The following is a 16,132-nucleotide window of genomic DNA, read 5'->3' as shown; positions in this document are numbered from 1 at the left end:
TATATGATAAGGATACCAGTTCAGAGAGGAAAGAACAAGCTGCTTAAGCCACATTTTGTGAACCTGAGCTTGATCCAATAACTGACACCAACCATTGTGCTCTTGCCACCATCCAAAGCTGCCATGTATAAAGGTCAACAAAGTTATGGCTGAGGGACTACAGAAAGCAGCCTGGGTGATTGGATCTGAACCTGCAGGGATAGGCAGGAGCTGGATGAGAAAGAACTTAAGTTGTAGAAGCAAGAACAGAGAGGTCTGGAGTTAAGAGCAATAGACAGCAAGCTCCACTGAGGAGAGAATATTCACAGTCAGAGGGAGATGACTTCACAAATAAGCGACTTAGTGAGGACCTTTAGGATGAAGGTTCCAGAATGAAGAGTATGGCTTGACTTGACTCACAGAAGAGAACCATGAGAGATTCTAAAACAGAATGCAAGCCATGTTTCAGGAAGACTAACCTGGGGATGGGGAGCACAGGAGGTACAGGGGCAGGAGAAGAAAGCGAGACAGAATGAAAGCAAAGGAACCAGGTAGGATCCTACTGCAGTAATTCAGTAACTAAGCAGCAAAGACTTAACAGGGGAGTGTCAGTGAAAATGACCAGGGATGAAGGAATTTATTAGTATTATGAGAGAAAACCTGACAAATACTGGCTGGTGGGAGAAATGGGGACAGGAAAGAGGAATCAAGCTGGGCTGATAAAAGGCTTTAATCATAAAGTGCTAGTTATTATTCCAATATTCACTAGAAGACCAATGAGCAAGCCCATGAATTTCACTTTCATTCTAAATCAAGGATAATTTATTAAACTACTTAAGGCTTCAGACCTTTATAAGGGGTCTGGCATAGATAAGTTTTGACTGAATATTGGTCTCAAGAGTGAAGACAGTTGGAAAGCTGAGGAAGGTAAGACAAAAGGACATTTGGGGTCAGGTCATAAAGAGACATGGGCACCATGTCATGGAGTCAATGAGGGGTTTTATGCAAGGGGGTGACATGATCTGGTGAGTGTCAAATTTTAAGTTTAGAAATCTAGAATTTGCTGCTTTGGTGGGAGCATGGGGGAAATCCTTAGAAGGGGAAATATACAGTGTGGGTAGAGTACCAGATCAATAGTTGAAGAGGTAAAACAAGAAAGAAGGTTTGAACTAAGATGTGCCTAGATGGGAAGAGGAGAGGGGATAAAAGGAAGCACGTTTAAGCACCTTCAGGCAGGTACTAAACAGCTTATGGACATGGATTCTAGGGTTACTCAGGTATTGCTCAGAAGGCCTTGGTGGCAGACTAGATGTTCAGGACTCCCAGGGCTCAAGGACAAGTGACCACCCTAGTCTTGGCCAAGGGTCAATTGTGAACATTTGTGGAGGAGACTGCTGAGTGTGGTTTTTAAAACCCTAAGTCTGTAGTACACTCTAGGGAGAAGAGGACACATAAATGAATTTGTTACACTGCACATTTTTGGCACTGACTCTGGCTAATACTGGGTTGAAAAGCTTGGTAACTTGGAAAAAAATATTTAAAATAAAAACTTAAGGTAGTCTGGTCCATCTCCTATAAAAAATTCACTTATACATTCCTTTCTAGATATTTCCATTTAAAGATGAGACTAAATTTCTAGGAAGGCAATCAACTGAACTAATATATAACACCTGTATTTTGTAATACACACATGCACCCACCCTCTTTGCTTTGAATGGCTTCTACTTGTCTGTCCAGCTGGAGGTAAACAAGATTGGAAGTAATCAAAGACACCTGACAGTAATCAAAGCCTCCTTATTGTAAGGGCTCCATTGCCTTCCTGATCATGAACTGCCAACTCTCTCACAAAATATGTAAGTGTATATATTTCATTTTACTTCAGTGTTTAAAAAAAAAAAAAAGCTGCTACCTCTCTCATGGTACTTCACCTTTCATTTGTGCTCTAAACTTACTGGTGGTAAAAACAGTGAGTATATTTAGTTTATCAACAGAGTTAATAGAAACACGAAGGAATTCCAGATGTGGTGTGGTTTGTACCTTTGTAACTATCAATCTTTGCTAGCTTTGATAGAGTTGAAAAATGTATCCTTGGGGAAATCTAATTCTGGAGAATATGTCCTGTTTTGCTTTTCTCTAATTTATCTCTATTTAATGTACTATAGAATTATTTAGTCTACTGTCTAGATCTACCCACTAGGCAGTAAGCTCCGAGAACACAGGGCTTTTACCTGGAGGGTGCACTGAGGTATGTCAGCACTTAGCCAGATAGCAGGGGCTTGGTAAATTATCATGGAGTGAATCAATCATAGTCCTGCAATTCTTATACTTGAAGAATTTAACATGTGTTTTCCTTTAGCATTCATGTCTCAATCTGCAAGCTTCAACTTAATCTTGAACCATGATTTCTATTTATAGACCCTGAAGAAATTCTTTCAGGACTTATGCCGTGGTGGGACCCCAGAGGGTACTGCAGGTTGTGGATGCAAAGGAGTTAACATGGGGAAAATTGCAGCCAGGTCTAAAAATGTCTCAGGTACCCCAGGTGACCCCTCTGTCCAGCTCTGTCTTAGGAGGATGAGTCATGGTTTCTGTCCTACCCATGCTGCACTCACTTCTGGTTTCCTGATCTTGATTCCTGTTTCAGTCTAGGCTTCCTTTTGGTATTCTGACCCGGATTACCTGAGTGTGACATTTGTTGTTTTCATTGCTTGACACTGTGATTCTACCCCTCCACCCCCCGCCGTGGTTAAACCTACAGAACAGTCTAGGTCTGTCTTTCCACATAGACCAGAGACTCACATAACTTAAAATAATGACACAGATATTCTAGACTAGTTTCTCTTCAAGGTTCTTACTGTCTTTCCCTATGCCCATTATAAAACATAGTAATTTCCTCACCAAGCCATTTGACGGGACAATCACAGTGACCACTTGTGTTCCCTCACTCATAGTAATTTTTTTTCTGGTCAACTGGAATGAGTTAGTATGAATTATTACACAATCAAAGACAAGAAGAAGTTATTAGCATAATCTAAGTTCTTATTAAGAATGAAGTGAGAGGGGCGCCTGGGTGGCTCAGAGAGTTAGGCCTCTGCTTTCAACTCGGGTCATGATCTCAGGGTCCTGGGATAGAGCCCCGCATCGGGCTCCCTGCTCCACAGGGAGACTGCTTTCCCCTCTCTCTGCCTGCCTCTCTGCTTACTTGTGATCTCTGTTTCTCTGTCAAGTAAATAAATAAAATCTTAAAAAAAAAAATGAAGTGAAAAGGACTTTAAACTTAGGGGAAAAGAGATATATTCTATGTAAGCTATGTTACACATTTTCCATTTGATGTCTAGGTATGTGCAAGGAAATACACTGTGTGTACTCTTTGTGAAATGCGGTCAGTAAGTAACCTATGCTACACTTCTGAAGCCACTGGCTTGGGTCTAATTGAATTTATAGGCCAACAATTCTAAACACATCATGTATATCAGCGAGGCAATGTTTAGAAAGGCTCTCGTCATCTGCACAGAAGACAATTCACTTGACAGCACTCCTTTCTTGAGCAATGACTCAAGCTAGCTAGACTGAAAATAAATCTGCAGGGTACACAGCTGTCATGTAATCTGAAGTAGCCCTCGGAGCAATAACTTGATTCATTTCCTCCTATTTGTACCACTGGTTCTGCAAACAGGATTGCAATCCAACAAATGCATTCCGCCCCCCATGAAAAGAGAGCTTTTCAGTGTCCTACAGAGGGTTCTCCTGGATTCCTCCATCCTCATGGGTATGGCAAATAGCACATCATGATTTCTTGATTTTATTTCATGAGAAACAGCCATTTAAACTCAGTGATCTAAGTGAACCAGTTACAAATAGGGTTCTACAATTAGAGAATAATGCTTTATCAAAGGAATGTTGCCATCAAAGTTCGAGGGGCCGACGGGTACCAGACTATCGACTGGGTACAAACAACTTATCTATTTTCATTGTAGCATTTCTTTTTTTTTTTTTTTTTTTAAAGATTTTATTTATTTATTTGACAGAGAGAAATCACAAGTAGTCAGAGAGGCAGGCAGAGATAGAGGAGGAAGCAGGCTCCCTGCTGAGCAGAGAGCCCCATGTGGGACTTGATCCCAGGACCCTGAGATCATGACCTGAGCCGAAGGCAGCGGCTTAACCCACTGAGCCACCCAGGCGCCCCTCATTGTAGCATTTCTTAATCGTTGTTTTTGACTTTTTATTATGGAGAATGTTAAACATACATACATGTCAAGAGAAGGGTAGAAGGAGGCCAATGTGCCCACCACTCTGATACAATAATCAAAACATCCACCCTCACTGGATTACTTGAAACAAATTCTAGAGATCGTAGTTTATCCTATTTCAGAATGTTATCTCTAAAAGGTAGAGAGTCTTTAAAACATCCAACTGGAACACCATAATCATACCCAGTGTGCTGGTACGTATTCAACAATCCGTTCTCCACGGGGGAAGAAGAGGCCTGATTCACAGTCTTTGCCACTTCGAAAGGCATAACTATTCCCACCACAGCCCCTTTCAAGCTATTAACATGACAGCACTGAAGGGGGGATTGAGAAGAAGTGCACAGACACCGTGAAATGGGACTTGTGCGATGCAGATACAGGAGACCTAAGTAATCTTAGGGGCGTGGATAATAGCACAGTATAGTAAAATCATTAGGAAGTGATGAGTTTGAATGTCACGTTCATTTTAATATCTTATGTTTCTACAATTGTTTCATGGTTGTGTTTAACAGCTGGCTTACAAAAGTTCCTGAAAATACAGCAGTGGGCTCTTGTCTGCTTAGCATCCCACTGAATCATATCCAAATGATTAATAATTCCTTAATGTTACCAACTCTCCAAATGGCTGACATGTCTTTCCTCTTTTCTTCTCAGTGGCAGAGAAACATTATAAACAGGAAGGAAGAAGGAACTTTGTTTCAGAAGCCACAGTAAAGCATCGGCCTTTCCAAATGGTTCAGAGCCACTGTGTACAGCTCCGTCTGCTGTTAAAATCTGTTTTCAGGAGATTAGACACCACCACACACACGTACCTTCAATTACTAGAGAGTCATAATAATGGTTTTATTTCCTTTTAACTGCCCACTATAGGCCCACGAGAGAGGAGGGGAGAGCGAGAGAGAAAAAGGGGAGGAGAGGGACTTGACAGAAGGGAAAATAAGTCCCTTCCAGGTAGACAAGCTTCAAGTTAATGAAGTGTTCCTCTAGCAAGATTCTCAACAAGATGTGAGACATTCCTCTGTCCCTGGGGGGTCCCACCATGGAAACTCGGGTTTGTAAAAAGCCCCCTTTAAATGTGCCTTTCAGAACTGAATATACCAGATGCGATGGAGTGGGGCCGACCCAGATTTAAGTGGGCTGCGGCCATCCTTCCATCCCTGATGAGGATGGCAGGATGTACTTCAACTCCACCTTGACCTCAGGCTAAGACTCAAGTCCAGTCAACGAAGTCTAGTGTCGATCAGTACTCACCCACACGCCACGGGGTAGAATCACAAATACCCTCTCCTACCAAATCTGATACCCAACTGCCTTCCCCACTATGCTTTTGAACAAACCCTTCATTCCAGGTAGGCCAGCCTACCCACTTTCTGTACGATTTTTGTATTTTGAACTTTTTATTAGGAACATAATTCTTAACACAAAAAGTATCAAAAATTGTTTAAGGGAGCCCCAATGTATCCTTCACTCAGCTTCAGCAATTATCAACTCCTATCACACCCATGCCCAGGATTATTTTGAGTCCTCGTGGATATATCATTTCATCCACAATTATTTCAGTATCGCAGCCATTCTTCCCTGCACACCTCTGCTTAGACAGTTCCTCTTCCCATCCCCATCTTTCCTAATTCTATGTCATCTTGCAAGGCTCAGCTCAGGTCTAAACTCCTACGTTGTTTCCACTGAACTTATCACTTAGTCCTGTCACGTTGAGACATCTCTTTTGTTGCTATTTTTTGTGTTCCTTACCCCTTAAATTGTTCACTTACAACAATGTCCTTAGCCTGGAAAGCAGGAAACCTCTCTCAGCATACATATACAGCAATAACAGATGCTTAGAAGGGACAGAACTAAATAAGAGCATTAAATTTGGTGGCGCAGTTTTACACAGTATATTGACATAATTCCTTTTACGAGAAATGTCTCATAGCACAGACCAGGGTATGTTGACACAGTATGACAAGGCAAAAATAACACTGGGTGTGGAGTTAAAAGGCCTGCGTTCTTGTCCCCACCCTTCTGTTCTGTCCATTATTTGGGGTCTGAGGGACTTACAAGCCCACCCATAAAATAGGAATTAACTGCAGCCATCCTTCCTCTTTCCCTTTCAGGACTGTCAGAACTGAATGCAGTTACACATGTAAAAGTAGGTTTGTAATTGATAGAGCATGTTGTTAATACACATCATTATCAGCAAATGAGGAATATTTGGTCATATGACTTGAAACCAAAGAAAATTACTGCTTTAGATCTGGAATGTAGGAGGGAACATTAAGTCCTTAACAGGAAAAATGGGAATGTGATAGATCAGGTGGGATCAGGTGGGATTCAGAATGAACAAAATTAACTCTGGGAGGAATAGAAAAGCATATCTTTCCTTCTGAGACTTGAAAAACCATGGCCTTGCAATTAAAACAAATTGACGGAGCCCTAAAAAGAAATTGCAAAGGAAGCAAGATATGTTGTCAGCTATTTAAAAAGAATCCTGTTACATGAAATAATTAAATGGAAAGGCAAAATTCATCTGATTCCCTCCAAAAAAACTACAAAATTATCCAACAAAGTCGTCATTCTAAGTTTATGCTCTTCTAGGACATTGTCAAAGCCTTTGGCCTCTCAATTTTGCAGTTTGCTTTGCCAAAAGGAATCATCGTTAATACCAAACTTCAAATATTTATCATATCACACCAAACACTGCTTAAATTACAGTGGAATGGAGGTCTCTCCTTCTCCCAGCAGAAAAGAGGATAGATGGCTTTTATCAAGGAAACACTGTTCTCTGTACCACACTATAAGCTGCACTAGTGTCCTGGGAGAGACGTTCAGCCTAGCTTTGCCATCCATTGCAATATTAAGTTTCCTTGCAAGAAAAGGAAAATTACTAGGGTTGGAGAAAAGGCTGACATTTTATAAAACTCTAAATAATCTTGGGGCACTTGGGTGGCTCAGTCAGTTAAGTGTCTTGCCTTCGGCTCAGGTCATGATCCTAGGGTCCTGGGATTGAGCCCAGAGTCATGGGCTCCCTGCTTAGTGGGGAGTTTGCTTCTCTCTCTCCCTCTCCTGTTACCCCTGCCTGCTTGTGCTCTCTCTCTCTCTGTCAAATAAAATCTTAAAAAAAACAAAACAAAAAAAAAAACAAAAAAAACAACCCCAAACCAAAACCCTGACGTAATTTTGGCCAAGGTAGAAAAAACAGTTTTTCAACTTTGGACATTAATGTAATTTAGCAATAGTCAGTGAAAACAACAGCTGCTAAACCTGGTAAATCCAAATAAGATTATTAGGTTAAAATCACAGAAATACGCAGAGGATGTTTCAAAATTCCCAGCACACTGACAACAAAGCACCAAAGCAGAATCTCATTAGCAAAGGAAACATTTTGTTTAAAAGTAAGTTTTTTTATAAGATTTCACCATGTGTAACTTCTCTAAGGACTTCCCTGGAGAGAAAAAACAAGAAGAATCCATCTCTCACATAGACCCACTTAAAATAAGAAAATTACCAGTCATTGCTTCTGTTACCTTCATGAACAACAACCCCACAAAGGAATTCTAGGACTTCTAACAAATATAAAGAATTTTATAATGTCTCAACTTGCATGACTTTAGGTACTGTACCCACTATGGTCAATTTGCATGAAAGATTTTTCAAGGTTAAAAAAATCTACCTATCTCCAAATATCCATTCAAAATGTGAAACCATAGTTTTGGGGGGTTTGGTTTTCTTTTTTACTTGTCCATCTGCTGAATAATTCAAAATTGAATTCTGGGGAATGGGAAGATAGAAAACTTTCAGGCTAAACAATAATTCAAAGGCTTTTCTGACCTGGTGCTGGGGCAGGTCTAATTTCTCCTAATTTGTCTATAGTGTGCTTATTTGATCCATAATTATACAAGTCTAATTTGTCAGCATTAAGCAATTTGACTGTACTTTAAAAATGACCAGGAGAAAGTCCATTTAAGTCTAGTTAACTGAAATGACAAATTATAAATTATCCAAAGAATCAGGTAGAACTTGCCCTACAAGTCCCTCCTAGGTAAGTAAGACAAAAACAAGCCCAGTTTGGGAATACTTCGGCCCCAAGTAGCTGAGGTGAGGCTGAAGGAGTTGAATAGGTGCGGTTTATTATAAGAATCTCGGAAGCTGGTGCTCGTCCCAAGGTAAACTTATGTTAAATATTCTCCTCAACCCTTTACGTCAATTAACTGATTTAATGCCTCCAACAACTCCATGGGGTTATCTTTGCAGATGAAGCAATGGAAGCAGACTTGATTTACCTAAGCCTGCACAACTAGTAAACTCGTAACTAACACTGGCATGAACGGGAATAATCTTCCAAGAGATCTTTGAGAAGGATAAAAAGTAGCTTACCTAGTGGAACCAACAAAAGATGAAATATGCAGTTGTTCATGTCCTCGTTCATTCAGTAATAAGCATAGCAGAAGTCTGAGCAAAGTGACTGAGCAGAATGAACTTGAATCCTACCTACCATCTGCCTTAACTTTAGCCAAGCTACACAGTCTGTCAGAATGCCAGCTTCTTAATTGCAGAAATAGAAATAATTCTACCTGGCCTACTTTCTACCTTCACATTGATGATACCATCAAAAGCAATGGAAACTCCCACGGCATAGGAGGGATCAGAGAACAGTTGCCCACAAAGGAGTAAACTCCTCACAAAGACAGGCTCTGTTCTCCTCTGGCTACAGAACATACCCCATGTGCCCACAGTTTTCAGGGCTTCTGGAAGATGAGGAGCTGTCCTGTGTGGAGTGATTACCTGGTGTCAGTGGACCTCTCCTGTGCAGAGAGTCCTTATTCTTGCCACAGAACAGATATTACTTCCTCCAAGTCTCTTCTCATTTCTAGTCACAGGATATCCATGCTTAGAAGCTGTATTAATCCATTCGGGCTGCCATAACAAACTACTATAGATTGGGGGGGGGATTCATCAAGAAACTAAGTTCTCACACTTCTGGAGGCTGAGAAGTCCAATATTAAGATGCCAGGAAGATTCAGTGTCTGATTAGAACTTCTTGGTTCACAGACAAATATCTTCTCCACCACATCCCCTCACACGGTAGGAGGAATAGGCAGTCTCTGGATTCTCTAAGGGTTCTCCCCCATGACCTCATCACCTCCCAAAGGCCCTACTTCTTAATACTATCACCTTGGGGATTAGGTTTCAACATATGAATTTGGGAGAAACAGTCTACAGCAAAATCAATGATTTTCTTAAAAGTTCTATTAAGGATAAATAGAATCTTAAAAAAAAAAAAATTCTATTAATACATGTATTCATCAGTACTCTGAAATTTGAGGCTTTGGGAGGGACCCAATATGTAACCAAGAGGGAACTTATTCTATTCCTTCTATGAATAATGATTCACAAGTTAGGAGCAACAATCAAACCAGTGAAACTTTGGCGAGCATAGTTTGTATTAAGTAATTGCCACAGGATCCTTGTGATGAAAGGAAATAGGACAATTTAACCTTACCACTTCTTTCTCAAGTTTCTTTTGTATTAGTCTCCTCTCTTCCAACCCCACAGCTCTACTTGGTCTCCCAAGATGACCTCTCTTACCTTAGCTGCTGGCATTACTTCCCAAAAAATCTGATGTCACCTTTGGCTTAAAATCTTCCTTGTGTCTCCTCCTGATGAGGTTGTATGCTTGCTGATAGGGTTAAAAATGTACCTCTAAGCTCACCCCAGGCGGAGACTGAGCCAGAATCGGCACTGAGTGTTCCAACTCCCACTCCCAGCTTGTCTTCATTCATTCCATGAAGGGGGAAAGCTGCCATTGGTGGTGAGGTGTACACTGTGTAGGTATTTAAGAAGTCATTGAGTGTGGGATTGACTCAAAGTATATTTTCACATCAGTGTGAAAGCCATTATAGCAGATAACAAAACTGGCAAAATGTAGGTTCATCAGGTAAAAAGAAGGGAGCCACATGGCCAAAGAAATAAGAAGTTACAGTTGGAAGGTATTTCAAGGTATTGCTCTCAAGACACAGGGCAATAGATGCCTGGAAGCTTCAGCTTCCTTTAGTTCCAAAAATGTGTCATGCTTGGGGACTTTATATCTAAAACACTGTGCTAAATTATTTTACCCTGTACATGTCCCTTAAATATATAGATAAAAGCAAAGCAAAACCTAAAAAGTAACAATAAACCAAAAAATAATTCTCCAGGCATGCCTGGGTGGCTTAGTCGGACTCCTGATTTTGGCTCAGGTCATATCAGGGTCGTAAGACTGAGCCCCATGTTGGGCTCTGTGCTAGGTGAGGAGCCTGCTTAAGATTCTCACTCTTGGGGCGCCTGGGTGGCTCAATCAGTTAAGCCTCTGACTTCAGCTCAGGTCATCATCTCAGGGTCCTGATATCAAACCCTGTGTCTGCTCAGCAGGGTGTCTGCTCGTCCCTCTCCCTCTGCTTTCTGCTCCTTTCCTTGCCTGTGTTCCCTGTCTCTCTCAAATAAAATCTTAAAAAAAAAAAAAAATTATCTCCCTTGCTCTCTAAAAAAATAAATAAAAAATAAAAATAATTGTCCAGAACATGGAGTAACTGAAATATTTTGTTTACTCTTTGGATGATTCATTAGGAGCTCTCAAGAATATGATACATGGAGATACAATATATGAAAGAATAAACATGCATGTGGAGGGATAAAAAAATACCTTTCGGGGGGCACCTGGCTGGCTCCAATCAGCAAAGCATGTGACCCTTGATCTCAGGGGTCTAAGTTCAAGCCCCAGGGTAGGTGTAAAGATTACTTTAAAAAATGTAAACAACAACAACAACAACAACAACAAAAAGACCTATGGGCATCTTCTCCCAGATCTTATGGAAAACACTTATTTCTACAGTATCTAGAAAATATTTCACTGTAATTCTAAAGAAAGTATACAATAAATGCACATTAGTAGTTTAACCGCTTATCTTAAACAAATTCAATGGATGGGAGCTAACACTACAAGCTGTTAGTAGTAATCAAGATAGTTATTTAATTTTGAAAAAGGTCTAAGTACCTTGAAGAAAAGAAAACCTAAACTGGCAAATCTCTATTGGAAGATTCAGTCGAACAATGCAAAATCAAGCAATAATGACTGGTAAACCTTAAAACCGGTCCAAGATTCCCTCTCATGTAATATGCTTTGGCAGAAATGCTTGTGCAGTGGGTTGACTCATAGGCCCTAACTTCTGTACTACATTCCCTCTGCAGGCTCCCATTTCTCTTCCTTCACCTTCATGACTCATGGGTAGAGAAGGGTCTGCTGAAGTGTGGAAAATGGGAAGAGTGAAGCTTAAATCAGCTTGTAACCATAGGTATTCCCCCCAAGTTGGGCTGGTCCAGTTCTGCCACCAATAAAGATCAAGCCATGCCTGAAAAACCCAGATCCCTTTTTAGCATTGTAAACCATGTAGGAGATGCTCATTACATCTGCTTTGTTCTCTATTTCTATGGTGCCCATCACCATAGTAACAAGGCACACAGATGGAAAAGTAGGCTAGAAATACCCAAATATGGGGGTGGGGATGGAGACTATGGGGGAAAGGGCCTTTCACTGATTGAGAGAAAAGGCTAAAGTTTCTTCTATCAGAGCTGTCAGTACATTAATGGGCAACCTAACTGAAAAAAGTAGGCTTTGTCTTTAAGTGGGCCACAGCAGAGAGCGGCCTAAAAATTCAATAAATATCAATATTTATAGGAAGTGGACTTGCTAGGTTTCTGAGGTTTTAAAGCCAGATATAAAATCTTGTATGCAAATTGAAATTTGTACAACAGCCTGTAATTTTGAAAATCAGGGACTCATCTCACAGTATGGATGATTACTATTAACATTTTTTTGGTTTCTTTGTAGTACTAAAAGTTGAGACATCTGTTAAGGAAGTGTGGCTGAGAAGATAAGTTAATACAATGACTATATTTTTGAAAGTGACAAGTTTATTTTCAAAGTTTTTGTATAAAATGTCCCAACAGGAAATCCCTAGGTGGTAATTGGGGGGTGACTGTTGTTTCATCCTAGGGAGTCACTGCCCCAGCTGAAACTGGGACAAGGCCATTCCCATCTGCAGCCCCTCTGCTCTCTGTAGGTGCAGAGGTCTTCCTATCAGTGCCTTTATGCTCTTTTTTTCTCTCTCTTCTTTTTTTCCTTTGTGCTCTTTAAAGTGACAATGGGCCAAAGATTCATCTGTAAGAAATCTTCCCATTCCAAGATTTTTTTTTTCTTTTTTCTTCCTTGCTGCCAGCCTGAGTCCTCCTTTCTAGGATGTCTGGAATACCTGGGTTGTTATTTACATTGTTACTGGTCAGGAAATAAGAAAAGCAGCCACATAAACTACTTGTTTCACTACACAGGCTTTTTACTACATAGGTTTTACTCTGTGTAAATAAAAACGTTGCAAAAAAAAAAAATACAGATGTTTTATAGGCTACAATTGTTTTAGAGAATTTAACATTAGCAACTAAGGCCCCTTCATGGCTCAAGTTGGTTAAGCATCCGACTCTTGATTTTGGCTCAGGTCATGATCTCAGGGTTGTGAGATCAAGCCCCATGTTGGGCTCCTCACGGGTCATGGGGTCTGCTTAAGATTCTCTCCCTCAGCATCTCTCGCTTCCCCTCTGCCTCTCAAAACAACAACAACAACAATACCCCCCCCACAACAAAACAAAACAAAACAAAAAACCACTCTAGCAACGTACAGATTTTAGTGGAAAAAGCAACAGAAAACTTTGTCAGAATCTTTGACTCAGCCACCAACCAGTTGTGACTCTGTGGACAATTTTTACTTTGCCTTTCTCAGTCTTAATTCTTACTAGAAAAAAGAAAGGACTGAAGTAGACCAGGCATATGAGTTCGAGGGTATCTAAAGATGATCTCAAGGCATGTTAAAATGTTAAGCATATGAGTAGATGTATATTACTTTGGAAAAGACCCTCAAGGATATGCATAACATAAAGTTAAAAATCAATAGATACTCTGTAAGTCTCTTCCTCATTGCTCTAAAATACCAGGACTTGAATCAAATAAAGCAAATGCACTGAACTCAGACTCAGGTGAGCATAATATTCAGGTCTTTTCAAGTTTCCACGCCAGGGATCCTGTCTCTGACCACGTTATCCAAATCTCACACCAACCACTCTCTAGCCCTTTACACTACTTTATTTTTCTTCATATCATTTAGCACATGACATTTTATCTTGCATTTGCTTATTATCTATATTCCCCCTGCTAGGATATATATTCCAAGCAAAAAGGTTTTTTTTTTTTTTTCTCTTTTCACTGTTGGATTTATTCCCAGTGCCTGGCATGACACTTAGCAAATATTAAGTGCTCAAAAAAAACCCCAAACAAACAAACAAACAAACAAACCAAAAAACAGAAAAAAAACCCCAAATGAATTAACTTTTTAAAAGCCATAAAATCAACAATGGCAAAACAAAAACTCAAATACATTCTTTTTTCTTTTTCTTTTTAAAAGTCTGGGGGACTGCTGACAGCCATGCATTTTACTAAGCATGTTGCAAGCCTATGTATTTTACCTCATATTTAAGGCATGTTTTCCAATATTTAGAGCCTTTTATAAACTAACACATCTGGGAAAAGGTTCCAGGCAATATACTGCAGAAAAAACTGCTTCATCAGTTATCAGAGCTGCCACTAACTTGTTGGGTTTGCTTAGAGAAGCCACAAGTCCCCACACAAACTCCATTTCCATGTTTATATCCTGCGGATAATATTTGCCCCACCTACTGCCAGTCATCTGGAGAATAAATGCTCTAGTATGTTAAAAGTGATGTACAAACATAAGTTCTGTGGTAGGGGTTCTTATAAAGTGCTTCAGGAGAGATTTGCTCTAAGATGTGGGGGAAGGTAAGAGAGCAGGGGACACCTGTACAGAGTTTTTTCCTACAGAGCCAGAGCATCCAGGAACTCAGAGGACCCCAGTAAAGCCTCCTTACTCAGCACGACGATAGCCAGGCTCAACTCCTCTCTCTCCAGGATGCATTACTCTATAAAGAAAAAAAAAAATGTTCCAAATCTAGCCTGGGACCAATCCTTTTGCATGCTCTAATTCACAGCCTCCTCCTGGGAAGAAATTAGCATTCTTGATAAAACTCTGAAAAACACTTTTATTTTTTCCTCCATAGGATTGGAAACTAGTCACCTACTGACCCAGCTCACCTTTAGTCACGTGTCTGGTCATCTTTACTCACTTTCTTCTTTCAGTGTTCTGTTTCCTTGTCTAACAATGGGTATAGTAAATCATTTTGGCATCAAATTTGCTTCTATCATATATATATATATATATACCTATATATATATATATATCTATCTATCTCCATTCTCTTTCCCTATTGAATGCTCTTTCCTCTCAGAAGGAAATCTTTAAATTGGCCTACTAGAGGCCCTTTCCCTTAGATCTGACAGCTGACAGTTTCTGTAGCTGCCAAACCACTTGATCTTCAAACAGGGTATGAGGTTTGGGGGTCTTTTTTTTTTTTTTTTTTTGAAGAGAGGGGTACTCTGGTGGAATCTATTTGTAGATTATCAATTAATTCATGTCTAAAAGTATCTGCCTCAAAACACCAGATGTCATCTTGATTTTTTCTAGCCATCTCCTTTTCTCTTTTCACATTTATCTTTTCCCCCTTTCTGGAAGGAAGGCATATACCTCACTTTTCAGGAGTCTGCTTATAGTGCTCTACCTTGGGATGTAAAAATCTTCAAGCCCCAAGCAGAGGGCCATTTTGAAATACCTGTAAAGGTTATAGATGCAATGAAAGTAAGTGGTTTTCATGACTGAGAAACAAATCTTTTTGGAGTCAGAGGAAAGTTTCCATTTTTTTGCTTCAAATGCTAGAGCAAGACCTAATCAACAGAGAATAGAAAACTGAATAGAATACAATAGAATAGGAAAACTGAAAATCATTTTTGGGATCAGACACTAGCTAACTTTTGATACGTAACTCAGGAATTTAAAAATAGAGTCGGGGGCCTGGCTCAGTCAGTCAAACATCCAATTTTTTATTTCGGCTTAGGTCATGATCTTGATTCGGCTTAGGGGTTGTGAGACCAAGCCCTGCATCCAGCTCCGTGCTGGGTGTGGGGCTTCCTTAAGATCTCCTCCTCCTCTTCTGCCCCTCTTCCCCTCTAAAAAAAATGGTAGAGTTACATTGCCTTCATCCCCATATACTTATTTATATAGCAAGATTTCTTGAACACTACATTAAATAAAGGAACACTTGGTTTGATAATAAAGGCTATTTTACTCTAGCAATAAGTACTATTTATGCATAAATAAATGATTTTTAAGCCCCATGAATTCTGAGGGGTGATTTTTCTCACAAACGTTTGCCTATATCTAAAAACAATTAATCAAAATTCTAATATACCTGTTGTTCCGATCAGTTGTGTACTAGTAAAAATCACAATTTAATCCGAAATAGATTTTATTAAACAGAGCCTTGTTGTCAAAAGAACTTTTAAAAAAAGATATATGTAAATGTGTGTGTCTCACAAGAGTTTGAAAAGGTAATCAATGGAAGATTTTTAAACATAAGAACATAACATTGGGCTTAAGTTTTATAGGAAAAGAGAGATGAAATGAGTTCCGTAAGGGAAATACTATACAAAATTCCTGACTTCTCAAAGAGCTTGTTCATATGTTTTTTAGAGGATGTTATAATAGGCATGAAATTACTTTGGTGTTTAATTTCGTTTCCATGAGGTACATCACAAAAAGTGTTTTCTAAAGAAATCAATATTTATAATATCAGAAATGTCATCTTCCAGAACTATTTAAAATCATGATAAAAAACTTTAGATATTCATTTTTATTTAGTTTTAAAGATTTTATTTATTTATTTGAAAGAGAGAGAGAGAGTGCGTGAGAGAGTGC

General features: G+C 39.6%; 2 protein-coding genes and 1 long non-coding RNA gene across 6 annotated transcripts in view; 2 read left to right on the top strand and 1 right to left on the bottom strand.

Moving 5' to 3' along the window:
• Window positions 1-16,132, top strand: part of LOC309843289 (uncharacterized protein) — a 235,139-nt gene that overhangs the window by 7,696 nt on the left and 211,311 nt on the right. The gene's annotated exons all lie outside the window — the stretch shown is intronic.
• LRRC8B (leucine rich repeat containing 8 VRAC subunit B) overlaps window positions 1-16,132 on the bottom strand; it is a 67,823-nt gene that overhangs the window by 42,278 nt on the left and 9,413 nt on the right. The window lies entirely within an intron of this gene.
• Window positions 387-6,792, top strand: LOC309843291. 2 transcript variants are annotated; one of them, XR_014300045.1, is made up of 3 exons: window positions 387-530; window positions 1,585-1,832; window positions 4,884-6,792. It is a non-coding gene; the product is annotated as an uncharacterized lncRNA (long non-coding RNA). The 2 variants fall into 2 exon arrangements; XR_014300046.1 differs by having other exon boundaries at window positions 408-530; window positions 1,717-1,832.

Source organism: Mustela nivalis (assembly GCF_964662115.1).
Source record: "Mustela nivalis genome assembly, chromosome: 10".
In the NCBI taxonomy this organism is placed as follows: domain Eukaryota; kingdom Metazoa; phylum Chordata; class Mammalia; order Carnivora; family Mustelidae; genus Mustela; species Mustela nivalis.
The sequence above is the reverse complement of the archived record's forward strand: the minus strand, read 5'-3'. Positions and strand labels throughout refer to the sequence as shown.